This window comes from Nilaparvata lugens, chromosome 11, assembly GCF_014356525.2.
Source record: "Nilaparvata lugens isolate BPH chromosome 11, ASM1435652v1, whole genome shotgun sequence".
Taxonomy (NCBI): Eukaryota; Metazoa; Arthropoda; class Insecta; order Hemiptera; family Delphacidae; genus Nilaparvata; species Nilaparvata lugens.
The window spans coordinates 20861304-20875489 of record NC_052514.1 but is presented as its reverse complement, the minus strand read 5'-3'; the positions used below and the strand labels follow the sequence as shown (position 1 = coordinate 20875489).

The window sequence follows — 14186 nt, the reverse complement described above, 5'->3', positions numbered from 1 at the left end:
GTTAATAGGGATATTCTGCCGATTTTCAGGTTGATTATAACACCACCTCACAGACGTGCAGCCGCTCCATTAGCCATAGCAGCGCCGCGCTGCACAGGCTCTCGTTCCACTGCTTCCAAACTATTAAAAGCTTTAGAGCTAATATAGTTGGACTCTGCTCCGGTGTCGAGAAGAGCACTATACTGTCTGTCTCCTATTTCCACCATAGTGAAGAGACGGCTGTCATCCTGGAGCTCCGGCTCTAGCTGGATTTGAAGTCTTGTTTTAACCACAGCTGTTTTATCAGAAGTCTTCTTCTGCTCTCTCTCACAGGAACAATTCAGTCGTGGCTTCCCGCACTTTGAGCAGAGTGAAACCTCCGGACACTCTGATCTCCAGTGTCCCGCCTTCTTGCACTGCCAACACAAGGGTCCTTCTGTAGGCTGTTCACTCCGGCGCTGTGTCGTAGTCGTCTCCTGTCGAGGCTTGGTCTGCTTCCTCACCTCCTCCTGCTTCACAGCTCGTTGTCTCTGTTGAGCACTCTTCTCCTCGAATTTAATTCGTTCATATTGCCTCGCTAAGTGTAGCAAGTTGTCGGTGGTGTACACTTCAGCCTCCCTGATGTAGAGCTTGTAGCGTGGTAAAAGATTTTTGTACAATCTCTGTACCTGGCTACTCTCTGGAAAACCACCTCTTCTCCTCATCAGCGTTAGCAGCTCCTCGACATAGTCGTCTATGAGCTCGCCTTCTCTCTGCCGCCTGTCGAGAATTTCATTCTCAAGATCCTCCTCATAAGTAGGTGGATAGTAACGAGACCGAAAGTCTCTCAGGAAATCGTCCCAGTGTCTCCACTGTTCTCTCCTATTCCTCATCCATAAGGAACATTTCCCCGCTAACATTTCAGGTAGCGCTGGAAATAACTGTCTGCCAGACAAGCCATATGCTTGTTGCAGCTCCTCGAGCCGCTCCATAAAACTTGGAGCATCTCCACTCCCATCATATGAGAGCCGCCACCCTCGAACCTTGTCACACACGGCACCCGGGTCCATACAGGATGTAGCAGGCACCGCTGACCTGGTAGGTGACCTCAACACATGCCTAGACATGTTATTATGCCTCTCCGGCATCTCCGGCCTCACCAGTGCAGGCTCTGCCTCCTCGCTAACTGGTGCTGGCCTTCGCGCTCTTCGACGAAGCGCCTCCTCCCCATTATCCAGAATGGGGAGCATCGCAACAATCCGCTGTCGTTGCTCCAGTAGAGCCCTCCTCAGGCTCGTATTTGTGCCATCTGTCAGCACTGAGTCGAGTATTAGATCAATCAAGCCCTGATCGTGCACTCTGTACACCCAGGAGTTGCTGGAGTCTCCATCAAACTCTGGAGACGTCTCCTTGGGTATTTCTTCCAGTCTGGAACATGCAGTGGCCTCCACGACTGGAGGCCACAAAGCTGCAGCTCCTTCCTCTTCATGACCTGTGCCAGCTCCGCCACCGATCCTGTTTAGACCGGCGGCCTCCACCATTGTCCTCCGGTGGTTTTCGACAAGAGCTCTCCTGAGCTCTGCCATGGTACCTGTTGTAGGTAGCCCTGCTGATGCTGCTAGATCCACTGCTTCATTCCGGTGGAGTTTGTAAATCCAGGACACTCCTGGATCGCTGTTATCCTCTCGCGCCTCCTGGTCTTCTCTGGCACGATTACATTTCCCTTCTGCACTCATTGCTGCTTTACTCCTCCTGCCTTGGGCCCCACGTTGGGCGCCAATCTTCTGAGTAGATTTTTGCCCACACCTGTCTCTATCAGAGTTCCCAGTGTCGCTCTGGGCCGGCTAAACTCAGTCGGCGACTGGGGAGGGCCGCGGCAGGGGACGGGAGTCTTGGTGGGGCGTCCGTCAACCGCCCTCGCTCGGGTTGGGGGTTGAAACAGGGTTTTGAGTGCTTTGGAGGAATGTTTCCCTCTTTTAGGAAAGAGGGGCCGTGCTTTCGCACTGCCAAACAGGGTTGGTCGCGGAAAGAAGGGAACAGGAACCTTACGGTGTTAGTCGTGAGAAAGGGTTTCGTGTCGGGACTAAGTCCTAGTCCTTGGGCACCGGGTGTCTTCCCGGGGTCCGGGTTGGTTGCAGAGCTCTGGTAAAGGCTTTCCCTGGCCTTCCCAGAAGTCCTCTTCCGGTTCCGCACTGGATCAGTGCGCTGCGGCGGCCAGCACTCTGGACTTTCCTAAGTCCTACTTGCCGGGCACCAGCTGTCCTCCTGGGGTCCGGATCGGCCGCGGAGTTGCGGGAAAGGCTTTTCCACACCTTCCCAGATGTCCTCTTGCGATCCCGCGCTGGATCAGTGCGCTGCGGCGGCCAGCACTCTGGACTTTCCTAAGTCCTACTTGCCGGGCACCAGCTGTCCTCCTGGGGTCCGGATCGGCCGCGGAGTTGCGGGAAAGGCTTTTCCACACCTTCCCAGATGTCCTCTTGCGATCCCGCACTGGATCAGTGCGCTGCGGCGGCCAGCACTCTGGACTTTCCTAAGTCCTACTTGCCGGGCACCAGCTGTCCTCCTGGGGTCCGGATCGGCCGCGGAGTGGCGGGAAAGGCTTTTCCACACCTTCCCAGATGTCCTCTTGCGATCCCGCACTGGACTAGTGCGCTGCGGCGGCCAGCACTCTGGACTTTCCTAAGTCCTACTTGCCGGGCACCAGCTGTCCTCCTGGGGTCCGGATCGGCCGCGGAGTTGCGGGAAAGGCTTTTCTACACCTTCCCAGATGTCCTCTTGCGATCCCGCACTGGACTAGTGCGCTGCGGCGGCCAGCACTCTGGACTTTCCTAAGTCCTACTTGCCGGGCACCAGCTGTCCTCCTGGGGTCCGGATCGGCAGCGGAGTTGCGGGAAAGGCTTTTCCACACCTTCCCGGATGTCCTCTTGCGATCCCGCACTAGACTAGTGCGCTGCGGCGGCCAGCACTCTGGACTCTCCTAAGTCCTACTTGCCGGGCACCAGCTGTCCTCCTGGGGTCCGGATCGGATCGGCCGCGGAGTGGCGGGAAAGGCTTTTCCACAACTTCCCGGATGTCCTCTTGCGATCCCGCACTGGACTAGTGCGCTGCGGCGGCCAGCACTCTGGACTTTCCTAAGTCCTACTTGCCGGGCACCAGCTGTCCTCTGGGGTCCGGATCGGCCGCGGAGTTGTGGGAAAGGCTTTTCCACACCTTCCCGGATGTCCTCTTGCGATCCCGCACTGGACTAATGCGCTGCGGCGGCCAGCACTCTGGACTTTCCTAAGTCCTACTTGCCGGGCACCAGCTGTCCTCCTGGGGTCCGGATCGGCCGCGGAGTTGCGGGAAAGGCTTTTCCACACCCTCCCGGATGTCCTCTTGCGATCCCGCACTGGACTAGTGCGCTGCGGCGGCCAGCACTCTGGACTTTTCTAAGTCCTACTTGCCGGGCACCAGCTGTCCTCCTGGGGTCCGGATCGGCCGCGGAGTTGCGGGAAAGGCTTTTCACACCTTCCCGGATGTCCTCTTGCGATCCCGCACTGGACTAGTGCGCTGCGGCGGCCAGCACTCTGGACTTTTCTAAGTCCTACTTGCCGGGCACCAGCTGTCCTCCTGGGGTCCGGATCGGCCGCGGAGTTGCGGGAAAGGCTTTTCCACACCTTCCCGGACGTCCTCTTGCGATCCCGCACTGGACTAGTGCGCTGCGGCGGCCAGCACTCTGGACTTTCCTAAGTCCTACTTGCGGGCACCAGCTGTCCTCCTGGGGTCCGGATCGGCCGCGGAGTTGCGGGAAAGGCTTTTCCACACCTTCCGGACGTCCTCTTGCGATCCCGCACTGGACTAGTGCGCTGCGGCGGCCAGCACTCTGGACTTTTCTAAGTCCTACTTGCCGGGCACCAGCTGTCCTCCTGGGGTCCGGATCGGCCGCGGAGTTGCGGGAAAGGCTTTTCCACACCTTCCCGGACGTCCTCTTGCGATCCCGCACTGGACTAGTGCGCTGCGGCGGCCAGCACTCTGGACTCTCCTAAGTCCTACTTGCCGGGCACCAGCTGTCCTCCTGGGGTCCGGATCGGCTGCGGAGTTGTGGGAAAGGCTTTTCCACACCTTCCCGGACATCCTCTTGCGATCCCGCACTGGACTAGTGCGCTGCGGCGGCCAGCACTCTGGACTTTCCTAAGTCCTACTTGCCGGGCACCAGCTGTCCTCCTGGGGTCCGGATCGGCCGCGGAGTTGCGGGAAAGGCTTTCCCACACCTTCCCGGATGTCCTCTTGCGATCCCGCACTGGACTAGTGCGCTGCGGCGGCCAGCACTCTGGACTTCCTAAGTCCTACTTGCCGGGCACCAGCTGTCCTCCTGGGGTCCGGATCGGCCGCGGAGTTGCGGGAAAGGCTTTTCCACACCCTCCCGGATGTCCTCTTGCGATCCCGCACTGGACTAGTGCGCTGCGGCGGCCAGCACTCTGGACTTTTCTAAGTCCTACTTGCCGGCACCAGCTGTCCTCCTGGGGTCCGGATCGGCCGCGGAGTTGCGGGAAAGGCTTTTCCACACCTTCCCGGATGTCCTCTTGCGATCCCGCACTGGACTAGTGCGCTGCGGCGGCCAGCACTCTGGACTTCCTAAGTCCTACTTGCCGGGCACCAGCTGTCCTCCTGGGGTCCGGATCGGCCGCGGAGTTGCGGGAAAGGCTTTTCCACACCTTCCCGGACGTCCTCTTGCGATCCCGCACTGGACTAGTGCGCTGCGGCGGCCAGCACTCTGGACTTTCCTAAGTCCTACTTGCCGGGCACCAGCTGTCCTCCTGGGGTCCGGATCGGCCGCGGAGTTGCGGGAAAGGCTTTTCCACACCTTCCGGACGTCCTCTTGCGATCCCGCACTGGACTAGTGCGCTGCGGCGGCCAGCACTCTGGACTTTCCTAAGTCCTACTTGCCGGGCACCAGCTGTCCTCCTGGGGTCCGGATCGGCCGCGGAGTTGCGGGAAAGGCTTTTCCACACCTTCCCGGACGTCCTCTTGCGATCCCGCACTGGACTAGTGCGCTGCGGCGGCCAGCACTCTGGACTCTCCTAAGTCCTACTTGCCGGGCACCAGCTGTCCTCCTGGGGTCCGGATCGGCTGCGGAGTTGTGGGAAAGGCTTTTCCACACCTTCCCGGACATCCTCTTGCGATCCCGCACTGGACTAGTGCGCTGCGGCGGCCAGCACTCTGGACTTTCCTAAGTCCTACTTGCCGGGCACCAGCTGTCCTCCTGGGGTCCGGATCGGCCGCGGAGTTGCGGGAAAGGCTTTCCCACACCTTCCCGGATGTCCTCTTGCGCCTCGATGTCCCACTGGTGGCCTACCAATGGGGAGTCAGGTTTCGACCAAACCTGACGTGTTGTCGTTGGTCGAAACTGGCAACCCGTCGTCTAAACAGGTTAAACGTCGTTCAACACTCGCCCAAACGAGTGTAGAGCAGTGGAGTTCACTGTGTGAGAGGCTAATCGACTTTAGCCTCGACACAACTCCCGGTCGCTGAAGAAATCGGAGTTCACTTAGTACAAGGCGTACTGTGACGTTGCTAGCTGCTCGCTGCTTCCTTCTCACCTCTCTCGACCGCTCGACTTGGCTCTCCGAACTCGACTGCCTCCTGCTGGCCTTTCTCGAGCCTCCCTCGGTGACCGAGAGGGAGGGGAGAGAGGATGCGCAGCATCGCTGAGCAGTAGGCCAGTGGCTGGCTTGAACGTTGACCCCTCAGATTCTATGAAAGATAGCCGAGCGTCGAATAAATGAGCCCTAAATTCAATTCCTTTCTCTAGTTACGATATACATCGTGACAATTTGTATACCCTTTCGACGAGCTAGCTTTTTAAAATCTTGTTTCACTCAAAGCACTGAGGGCACCCTAGATTTTATATATTTCTTGTTAACTATCACTCACGTGCCAAAATTCATAAGATGATGATGGCGATCCGTATTTCCTGTCGTCTTGAGTTTTCTGGTGGCCGAAGTCGTCCTCTCCAAGGGAATAAATAAATATCTGAATGACTTACTCCTTAATACTTTACTTACTAAGTCTTATGAAAATTAATTATTGAATTTTTAAACTTAAATCCTTCAAACGTACAATTTTACAAAAAGGGGACTTGTGCTCTATAAAATTAGCTGCGATCCATGGTGGCATCTGGCAAGCAAGTGGGCTGATCTACCCCTATTCTCTCATATTATTTAAATATTCAACTACTACCCCATTGTATAATCAAATAGTCCGTGTTAATCTGCTAGGCTATTACCTATATCTTATGTGCCACATTTTATAATTACTCAGATTACATCCGATACATGAACTGAGTAGTGATAACTTACAAAATTCTTATCATTTATATAAATCTTCTTCTTCTTCTTCTTGCCTTCATGGATTAGGCTTTTGCCTGTTCCGACTCACAACAGCATTCTACAAAAAAACTAAATGTTTTTGAGGAATATATTATATCTAAAATTTATAGCTTATACAAGAATAAAATGTTATTAATTTTGAATTTCTTTATCAGCTTTTCCTATATTCTTATTTGATTTCCTCTATTGCCATCTTTTCCGAGGTCTACCAATGTCTCTTTTACCTGTCGGATGGTAATTTAAAATTTTTAAAGGAATTCTTTCCGTTGGCATTCTTATAATATGTTCCCTCCACTCGTTTCGATGACATACAACTTTTTCATTCATGTTGAAGGCACCCAATTCTCTTCTTATTTCTTCATTTCTTATGTGGTCTCGTCTGTCACAGCCCTTCGTTCTGCGTAGGAATCTCATTTCTGCTGCCTGCAGCCTGCTCTCCTGTGATTTCGTGGTGATCCATGATTCACTTCCATACAGGAGAACAGGGGCAGCCATCACTCTGTAGAACTTCATTATAGTTTCTTTCCTCGCTTTCTTCCCTAAAGTTCTGCTGATGTTACCACATATCGATTGGAATTTTCCGATTTTCCTTTCAACATCTAAATCATCTTTGAAACTGATATCACAACCAAGATAGCAGTATTGTGACACTTGCTCTAATACTTTGTTATCAATAACTATCTTTGATCGTGTGGGATACTTGCCAGTGAATGCCATAATTTTTGTCTTACTTTGAGAAATCCTGAAATTATAACCCTTGCATATTTCATTTAGTACATGGACTGACTTTTGGAGGCTATCTTCATTTTCTTGTATTATCCAAAGGTCATCCGCGAACAATAGTGCGTTCAGGTAAACGTCTTCACTTAATTTAATACCTAAATCTACTCTGTATTTCCATTCTCTGAAAATGTCGTCAATGTAAATGTTGAATAAAGTAGGCGATAAACTACACCCTTGTCTAACTCCTTGATTAACATTAATTTCTCTTAGTCTATTCTTACCTGTATTTATAATTATCTTTGTATCGCGGTATAAGGTTTTGACAATATTAACCAGGTGCCTTGGATATCCTCTCTTCCACAGAATCTCCCAAAGCCGAATCCGATCAACTCTATCGAACGCTTTCTCAAAGTCGATAAAAGCCATATGCGTTTCCAAATTATATTCACGCCTTTTCTCAATGATTCTCTTCACTGCAAAAACATTGTCTGAGCAAGATCTTCCTTTCCTGAATCCATTTTGCTCCTCATTCAGAATTGCTTCAGCTATTGCTTTTACACGGCAGTTGATTATTTTGGAATAAATTTTATATCCCACATTCAGAAGGCTAATTCCTCTATAGTTTTTACAGTCATTCCGACTTCCTTTTTTGAAAAGAGAAATAACCTCTGCTTTCCTCCACTCTTCTGGGATACAATACTTCCTCCAGCATTCATTCAACAGGTGTAGAATTAATATAATATTAATTTATATAAATACGGAGTGTTATTTTTGAATTGACTCGTTATTACCGCCAATCAGCCACTGTAATTTGATTGGCTCATCTAAAAATTACAAATGCGCCTGATAGAATATACATACTTCCTCAATATTTTTATTTATTCTATGTATTTTATACATGCTCATTTTATACAATAATTTTTTTGAGTTTATTAAGTTGTTCTTCCATTTACAATAACATGCCATGTGGTTACCAAATCCTCTGGTTGAATGCTATTTGTTTACAACAAAAATTTGTCAAAGGTGTCTGGCTAAATTTCAAATTATACGGCTTGATCGATTATTTAGGTTTCCGACCAGTAAGTATTATAGCCTAACCTCAAAATTTCATTATTTTATATAATTCAATAAATAGCAATAAATACCTAATCTCTCACTTGTTGATATCGCACCCGGCGATAACAGAGCAGCTGTTTGCTAGAGACCTATAAAATCTTTTCATTAAGCGATTTTGCTTGCTATTCAAGATAATTTGTTATCAATGTTATAGTAATGAATTATAGTGAATAAATATATATTTATTATTACTTTACTTTTAATTAATCAAAACATATAAACATGAAAACATATAAACAGAAATTGTTAATTTAATAGTACAGGATGATTAAACATCTACGAAAATCAGAAGATATAGGTAGTCCATAAAAAACATAAATTCCTCTAAATTTCTATATTTCTGAAAATTTAACAAAAATTTGTTTGAAAAATGGTAACTCAACACTTAATGAAGATAGAGAGCTCAGAAATTCATTTAATTTGTAATTTTATTATCTAAAAAAGGTGGGAGTGGTTTTTTTCATCCAATGACTCAATTTGGCGAAAATTACAGAAAACGTAAAAAGAACAAAACATTCGAGGTTTTGGATACTCTGTAATAAGTTCCAGGGCTAGAAGGTAAACTTTTTGTATTTAATTAAGTTGCCTAATACTCCAGAATCATTGCACGATAAAATCAGCGTGTTCTGAGTTTTTTCCAGCAAAAAGTACCTGCTGACTGGACTAATCATATTTTTCATTGATTTGAGAGACTGAGATCTACAAGTAATAATAATTTCTCTGGATGTTGGACGACACATCCAGAGGAGTTTATTCATAAATTCATACATTACATATTTTTTTTTCATATATTTTCAATAATATAACAATATTCAGTGTTTACAAAAATGATACCTCACTATATAATATATGTGTCGAGGCTATCATCAAATTAATACTAATTTATGCTACAACAGATAATACAAAAATTCCAAAAATCTAAAACTATATCTATTACCCTAAGCATCACCTAGTACAAAGATACTAAACCGAGGTACTATTTTCTACATATAAATTACCTTATTTAAAAAGAATACTGCTTAAATCTAAATCCTACTTACTATTAGTTCCTCACTACTTTGTATCCCAATACTGAATAACCAATGTCTAATTTTTCTTTTGAACCTATTGAAATTTTCCTCTCCTTTGATTTCTAATGGTATTCTATTAGATATTGTAGGCCCTAAATATCCTAGTGATCTTTGCCCAAACGCTGTATTCATTCTTGGTACTTCTTGATTGTAACGTTCTCTTATTCTAGTATTATGGCTATGATTTATGATATGGTTCCTATTTTGATGTTTTTTCATATACCCTAATATCAACAATATATACAATTGCCTAACGCTGAGTACTCTATTTTCTATAAATAATTCTACAGTTGAAAACTGGATTACCCTGTTTCCCATTATTTTCAAAATGCGTTTTTGAGTTTTAAATAATGGATCTATAAAACTGAAGTTAGCTGCACCCCAAACTAACAGACCGTACCTTAAAAGAGATTCAACTAATGTTAAGTATACAGTTTTTAACATTTCTTTGTCTATGATACGCCTTAGTTGATAGAATTTGTATATAAGCTTCCTTATTTTGGCAGTTGTATATGTTATGTGTTTGTTCCATTTCAATGAATCATCTACTATTATTCCTAAATACTTTATATTGTCAGAGCGTTCTATTAGTGGGCAATTACAATTATTGTTACAATTTCTATCACAATTATGGAGCTTCATTGTTGTCATGTGTGGTTTTGTGCTATTTGTTAAAGAAAAAGCTAAAAATTTTGTTTTTTCTGAATTCAATGACAATAAGTTATTTCTTAACCAACTAGTGATTTTTGTGAGTTCTATCTCTGCTGTTTGGAACACTTCTTCCCAGTTTTTTCCTTGAAAAAGGAGTGCTGTATCGTCAGCAAAGGCTATAACTCTACCTTGAATTTGAATGGAGCACAACTCATTTGCAAAGATCGAATACAAAATTGGTCCTAAAACTGTTCCTTGAGGTATTCCAAACTTCATGGAACCCTCTGCACTCACATGGTTCTCAACCTTTGTTTTTTGCTGTCGATTGCTGAGGTAGGATCTGAACCATTCAAGTGGCACTCCTCTTATACCTATTGCCTCAAGCTTTTTTATTAATAAGTCATGGGAAACAGAGTCGAAGGCCTTTGCTAAATCTAAAAATACTGCTAGACATTTATTCTTTTCCTCTAAATTGCTAGTTACAAATTTTGATAATTCTAGTACAGCTAATTCTGTACTTATACCTTTGCGGAAGCCAAATTGGTTAGGAGAAAGAATATTATTAATTTCTAAAAAGCTTATTAATCTTGATTTAACTAGTTTTTCTAAAATTTTTGATACATTGCTAATCAGTGAAATAGGTCTATAATTACTAATAATTAGTTTATCGCCTGCTTTATGTATAGGTCTGACACAGATTTGCTTCATTGCTCTTGGAAAAGTACCATATAACAAGCTCAGATTAAAAATATGAGTTAAAGGCTTAGAAATTAAATCTTTTATTCCTTTCAAGGTCCTGTTATCTAATCCATCTAGGCCTGGTGCACTATTGATGTGTAAAGAATCAATTGTGTTATTATTTCCTTTTCATCTATGGGGAAAAGAAACATATTACTCTGTACATGCAATTCTGGTACATTATCTGCTATAATTTCGTTAATATTTTTATTCAGACTCTCAGATATTTTGTTAGCCATACTCTCTCCAATATTAACAAAGAAATTATTCACATGACTCAATAGTTCTCTAGGATTATCTTTCAGTGTGACTATGTCACCATTAATTTTCAAAGCATTCAGTTGTATATCCTTTTTCTGATCTGAATCTGTAGCATCCTTGATTATTTTCCATGTCTTCCTTACATCATTGTTTGCTTCATTTAGTTGCATCTTGAAATAATTTTCTTTTGTAGTTTGGATGAGTGACGTCAGTGTATTTCTGTATCTTCGGTAGTAGTTAGCGAGTTCTCCGTTCTCTGGGTCCAGCTTCCTTCTTCTATTTAGAGAATCCCTTGTTCTTATAGCTGAGATAAGTCCTCGTGTTATCCATGGTTTTATGCTCTTGATTCTCTTCTTTTGTCTGTAATGATGTGTATTGCTCTCCATATGTTTTTGTAGAATTTCTAGGAACTTTTCATAAGCTGAGTCTGTGTTATTTGACTCAAAAACCTCCGTCCATTGTTCCACTCGCAGTCCTCTCCTCAAGCCGTTCAAGTTGACAGATTTACAGTTAGTTGAGAGTTGACAGTTAGTTGAGCTCTGTTCATCCCCATTTGTTCTGTCTAACTGATGTTCTTCCAGTCCAAGAATTGTAATGAAGTGGTCTGTGATACTCGAGTGATACACGATTGGATGGATTTTACTTTTACAGTTGGTCAACATATGATCCAAACAAGAAGACGTTCCCGCTGTTACTCTGGTAGCCTTTTTAATGCAGTTCTTCAAACCGTGTTCACTCAATAAGTCGTAATAATCATCAAGTTGATAATGCTGATGTGGCTGTAGCGTATTAATGTTGAAGTCTCCTGCGCAAATAATAAGTTGACCTCTCAGTCTACCAAGCACTGTTTCAAAGTCCTCTAAAAACTCTGTTATGCTGGCGTAGGAAGGTGATCTGTACACTGCTAATATATTATATCTCTCCTTTGATGTTTGAAGTCGTAGATGAAGAACGTTGGCCTGTCTGATATTTAGTTCTACCGATTGTACATTGAGATTTTCCTTTGCATATACAATTACTCCATCATTTTGAGTACGATTATTCAAAGAGTGAAAAATATTGTAGTCCTTCAGTTGCTTCTGTGTATAATCTCTTTTGATCCAGCATTCTGTTAGTATTATTATATCGAAATCATGGGACATATCCTGTAGTTGAATCATCAGGTCATCGAAGTTCTTCCTAATACTTCTGATATTGAGAGAAAATACAGTTATATTAGAGTGTTGAAGAGCAACGTGGAGTTGTTGTTTATCCTCAATCACACTGTCCTCTATCTCATCTACGGAATCAAGTTCATTTGCCACATCCAGCACGTTATTATTACTCATCATCATGCTTATTCATACGCACCCCTCCATGCTTGTTCTCCTCTATTTTCCTCTGCCATCTCATTATATATTTATCATCAAAGCTTAATGTGTTTTTTATAAGCAATGATATGAGATCATTCTCCGCTGTTGTTAGATAGTTGAAACTATGAGTGTGCCTACTGAGTGCTACAATCACATGACTTTCACTGTTATAGATCTCTAGATCCTTTGAATTGTCCTCACTAGAATAACATTTCTATAAGTAAGACCTTGTGCTTCGTGTATCGTGTGAATTTTTATTGTTTTATCAATCCTGTCACCTAGTAACTCTTGAATAATTTTTTTCTCATTCTGCGTGTATGTTAATACAAGTGTTTCTGGATCAAGCTGTGGAAGACCGCCGTTAAAGATGGTCTTCCTAATTGAGCGAAGAGTTCCACTAGTTGTTTCAATTTTACCATAGAATTTGGATAGTGCGCAGCATACATCGATCGGACATCTTCTAGTTAAAGTCACTTTCCGTGTGGACTCACAAAAAACTGAAGGATGAGACCATCTAACTTTCAGTCCACTCCTTTCGATGTAAGGAATCTGTTTAGAATCACCAAGTAGGAAAACTTCGGAGCATCCTGATAATTTTCGCAATGAAACCAATGTAGCCAGCATGCATCAGTACAGCCTCATCTATAAAGACACGATGATATTTCTTGCCCACTCCATTTATAATGAAAGATGAAACGGTTCTGTAATCTGATCTTATTATCTTTCTACAGTAATCCTTACCGTACTTATGAATGACAGCCTCTCTGATGTCTTTGATTCCTGCTCTTGTTTGACTGAGAAGTCAAAAAGAAGTACAAAATCCATTTATCCATTTTTTTTTTTCATTTTTTTAGTAATCAAGTTAGTGACGCTATTCTGTTCGTCGTATTGAACTACATCATTTTACATTCTAGAAGTGCAGCAAAATTCACATTGATCCTTCTTTTTTAAATCTGAGAAATCATTGAATTGTTTTAAATATCATTCTCCAGTTATCTAAGCTAATGAAAGCACACATTATTCATTTTCCACAAATGGAATTGCTTGATGCAACAAAATGATGTAATATTTTCATTTTTTTATATTTAAAATTTTGTAACATTTTCTTTTCTTTGTAACATATTGTTCAGAAACATTACTCCTTCATAGTAATGGAGTAATCAACGGACTAATCAACGAAGCACTTATTCACTTACATTCATTACCGTATGTGTCTTCATGTTTTTAATATACATATTTTCACCTCATATTTGTATTCGCTATTCTGCATAAAGATCCTGATTATTATTATGTTCTTCAATTTTATAAATTTCAGATTTGATTGATGGGCGAACGATATCAACCGAATCAGCTGAGTGTGTGCCAGGAAAACTATGGCAAGTTGAATGCAACTGGTGTCATTGTGACCTACAGTACCGGCCAGTATGCACGGAAATCGAATGTTACATGGAAAATTTAGGAAATCCACTACAAAACTTGACCTGACACGAGATAATCATCGGAAATTTCAACTCACTTGATACTGTTTCGAGAAGTGTGGACGAACTTTACCGTATTAATATATTTCACTAAAGAATCCACTAGAGTTTTTCAATAATTTTCTGTCTTAATGAGGTGAACAGTCTGTCTCCAGTGCATCCAAACGCACTGCTTCAAATCACTATTTTATCATGTATAATAATTATTAAGAATCTTCTATATCAAATTTATTATTGTGCATTGTTGTTGTAACGTTTTGTGCTACCAATCGCATACTTCTTAAATAAAAGATTTATTAATCCATTCATTTAATTATTCCATTTATCATAAACAGAGCTAATAAGGCACACTTGAATGTCGGGGTTCAGGGCGGTGTTATTCCATAACCCTCAGTTAAGCTGGTGAGCGGATGTTCTCCCCTGGTACATATTTAGAAACCGAGGTGAAATTGTCTCATTCTCATCAATTCT

The 14186-nt window shown here is 43.8% G+C and overlaps 1 protein-coding gene across 1 annotated transcript in view; it reads left to right on the top strand.

Moving 5' to 3' along the window:
* The window catches only part of LOC111044358, a 354176-nt gene extending 340153 nt beyond the window's left edge, over positions 1–14023 (top strand). Inside the window, exon 22 of the mRNA XM_039437842.1 lies at positions 13553–14023. The gene's annotated coding sequence lies outside the window, so the exon portion shown is untranslated. The remainder of the gene's footprint in view (positions 1–13552) is intronic.
* The last annotated feature ends 163 nt before the right edge of the window (positions 14024–14186 follow it).